Source organism: Gastrolobium bilobum, unplaced genomic scaffold (assembly GCF_033153095.1).
Source record: "Gastrolobium bilobum isolate Gb01-03AN ecotype WA unplaced genomic scaffold, APGP_CSIRO_Gbil_v1 utg11953, whole genome shotgun sequence".
NCBI lineage: Eukaryota > Viridiplantae > Streptophyta > Magnoliopsida > Fabales > Fabaceae > Gastrolobium > Gastrolobium bilobum.
In genome coordinates, this window is record NW_026898733.1 from 6,595 (window position 1) to 10,460 (window position 3,866).

At 37.6% G+C, this 3,866-nt stretch overlaps 1 non-coding gene across 1 annotated transcript; it reads right to left on the minus strand.

Annotated features, from left to right (window-relative positions):
* Positions 1-1,093: 1,093 nt before the first annotated feature.
* LOC133283622 (small nucleolar RNA R71) lies at positions 1,094-1,199 on the minus strand. The gene has a single exon (XR_009747821.1). It is a non-coding gene; the product is annotated as a small nucleolar RNA R71 (small nucleolar RNA).
* Positions 1,200-3,866: the final 2,667 nt, after the last annotated feature.

Here is a 3,866-nt window from a genome sequence, read left to right on the forward strand (position 1 = left end):
CCATGAGGAATATTGCAAGGAATTGGAGTTCCAATTGGGTTTAAAGGGTTAACCGTGCAAGGAATTGAGGGTTAACTATTAATATTTTTAGATAATAATTTATCCGAGTAATTTTATAAATGAATATTGTAAATCAATCCAGAGTAAGAAGCGGTAATCATTTGGTGAATGTATCCTAGCTACAATGCTTTTCTCATATTTTACAAATCACTTCTCATTGTGATTTTCAATTTTATTGTTCATCACAGAAAAATCCTAAAAATAAGTCTTTACTTTTAATTTTACTCAAATCAACATTATTTGTCACAAACAAACTCTTTTGAATTCCTCCATTCTTGAAATGACTATTAATTGATATACGATCACAATCCCTGTGGAGACGAACTTTTCTTATTATTATATTACTTGTGCGATCGGTATACTTGCCGGAGAGCATCAAGATTTTGGCGCCGTTTCCGGGGATTGGAGTTTCTTATATCAATTAATTTTGATTTTTAAGATTGGATTTTTATTTTATTTTATTTTTGATTTTTCTGTGATTCTTGAATAGTGCTACTAATCTCTTTTCTGAGTTGTATGTGAGGTAAAAAGTCAGAATTTCCACTTGATTTGGAGATTACAAAAACTGAAAAGAGATACAGAAAACATGCTCGGAAGAAGCTTGCATTCGACGAGTTAGGAACTCTGTCTGAAGAAACACACACCTTGGCAGGGAACAATGAAGAAGATAATCCGCTCATGGATACCATTCTGATTCCATCATTCAGCAGGCCCAATGTGGGTATTGTTCAGCCAAATGTTGCTAACAATTGGGAGCTCAAGTCTTCCCATATTCAATTGGTGGAGAGAGCTCAGTTTGGAGGAGAGGATAGCGAAGATCCTCACAGGTTTATTGACAGATTCTTGATGATCTGTGACTCCACCAAACATCCTCAGGTGTCTAATGATGCAATCCGGCTGAGGCTGTTTCCTTTTGCTCTTAAGAGAAAGGCTCTTAGTTGGTTGGAAAGGCAGCCTGCAACAAGCATTCCAACCTGGGATGATTTATCACAGAAGTTCTTTGCTGAGTTCTTCTCGATGGAGAAGTACAACCAGATGGTGAATGATATCACCAATTTCACTCAATCAGAGGGTGAAACTATGTGTGGAGCATGGAACAGATTCAAGGATCTAATTAGGAGGTGTCCTCAGTATAACTTGACTACTGGTGATCAGGTTAGAATCTTCTTCAATGGTTGCAAATCTGAGATTCAGATGGTGTTGAATGGTGCAGCAGATGGCACTATTAAAACTCTGAGAGCAAATGAGACTCTTGAGCTGATTGAGAGAATGGCTGCCAACGAAAACCAAGTGTTGTCAGCAAAGCCTAAGAGAGGTATCATTCAGCTGGAAGGTAATGATGCAATGCTAGCTAAAAAAAATTGTTGTCTCAACAAATGGAAACTTTGACAGAGAGGCTTGACAAGCTGCAGCTTCCAAGTGTTCAGACTAAAGTTGTTGCAATTGTTTGTGAGTACTGCAAGGTCGATCATGAATCCAATGAATGTTCATCTTTACTATCTTCTGACTCTCCTCAACAAGTACAGGTGAATGGCGTTTGGTATGATCAAAGATCTCCGCCATGAAACAGTCCGATGAATCAGAATTTTCCTTCTGGAAGTAGCAATTTTCAGAGGAGAGGTCAAGGAGATGGTCTTGATTATAGTGCTAACAATTATCTACAGCCTCCACCAATCCAAAACAAGGAACCTTCTGATTTGGAGAGGTTAGTTGGGCAAATGTCTCAACACTCCAATGCCTTCATGGAAGAGACTCGGGCCAATACTAAAAACATAAGTGCTTCTATCAGGAATTTGCAGAATCAAATTGGTCAGCTGGCTAAGCAAGTTGCTGATAAAACTCCAGGCACTTTCCCTAGTAACACAGTCACCAATCCGAAGAAAGATTGTATGGCCATCACAATTAGAAGTGGAAAAATACTTCCATCTCTTGAGGTTAAAGAAAAGCTAGACACTGCAGGTGAGCCAGAAAAAGAAAAAGAAATTGAAAAACCTGCTGAAGTGGTGAAGCCAGTGGAAAAGAAGAAGCATGAATTGAGTCCCGAATATGTGAGGACTATGGCACCGTATCCTGAAAGATTCAAACAGGACATTCAGAAGAAGTATTATGAAAGGTTCTTGGATATTTTCAAAAAGCTTCATGTTAATATTCCATTTGCTGAAGCTTTGGTCAATATGCCAAATTATGCTAAATTCATGAAGGATATTTTATCAAGGAAGCACAAGTTACAAGAGTGCCAAACTGTAGCACTTACTGAGGAGTGCAGTGCTATCATTACAAGGAAATGTCCTCCTAAGCTTCGTGATCCTGGAAGCTTCAACATTCCTATTGAAATTGGTAACACAAAAATCAGCAGGGCATTATGTGATCTTGGGGCTAGCATTAATTTGATGCCTCTTTCTATTTGCAAATCCTTAGGGATCACAAAACTAAAACCCACTATGGTTTCTCTTCAACTTGCTGATAGATCTTTAAGGAAGCCTAGTGGAATAATTGAAGATGTTCCTGTGAAGGTGGACAAGTTCATCTTTCCTGCTGATTTTGTGGTGCTTGATATGAAGGCAGAAAATGAAATGCCTCTTCTTCTGATTAGACCTTTCTTAGCTACATCTCGTGCAATGATTGATGTTGAAAACGGGAAGCTCGAGCTAAGAATGAATGATGAGACCGTTATTATTAACGTCTTTGATTCTATAAAACATTCTTCTCACAAAGACGATTATTTTAGTCTTGAAGTCTTGAAAGAAGAAAAAAATGTAGCAGTTGAAGTTCTTGAAAAAGCAGATGATGACAAACATGGGAGAAAACCCCAAGGGAGGCGTCATCCTATACGGAAGAAGGTACTGAGAAAGGAGGTGGTCTAACTTTTTGATACTGGTTGGACGATATGTGCGGATCACCGACAAATGAAGGCCTCAAAAAGAAGAGTCTTTGACAAAAGATACCGAGACTCTATCTCTCAGAAAAATCAATGTTTCAAAGAGTTCTTAACATGGCTTCATGGTTTGAACCAAATCTGGGAATGGTGGTCTCATACACCAAGGCATCCAGTACCACCAGATCCTCCATTTGTTGAGTCATCCCACGCTGTTGAAGGGGATGACATGGAGGGTTGATTATATCTCCTTGCTGACGAAGATCTTGTATATTAGTTTATTTTTCTGTTTCGTATTTTTAGTTACTTTGTGTTATATCTCTCTGATGTTTTAATGTGCGCATTATAGTTTATCCTATATGCCACTGTTTTTTTTTTTTCATTGTGCAGGTTTTTCTTCCTTCTCGTGGTTTAATTATTGCTGAGGACAACAATTCTCTAAATCTAGGAATGGTAGGCTTGCAACTTGGAACTACAATTCTTCTATCAGGGAAGATATTCTAAACTCTTTTATTGTCTTTATTTTAGTTTAGTGAGTATTTTGTGTTGCTCTTTATCTTTATCTCAAAAAAAAAATAGTGATCTGTTTTTCAAGCAATTCTCAGGTTTAAATGTGCTTATCTAGTTAATGTGCTTGACTGAATTTTTGGAAGTATATTGTATGACTTTCTGGCATAACATTGCATAAGCATAATTGGATTACATTGTTGCTCGTTTGTCTGAACTGATGTTGTGAAATACTGATAATGTCTGAAGTCAATTTTCTTGAGTCTATATTGATACCATAGCTGTGATTGATTGAGTGCTTATAATACCCTTAAACACTGAGTGTTGAGTGAACATTATTTATCTGTGTGAGGGGTAATCAATGTAAACTTGTATTTTTAAGAAGCTGATGACATTGTTGGGAGTTTATGATATTGGGCCAGGC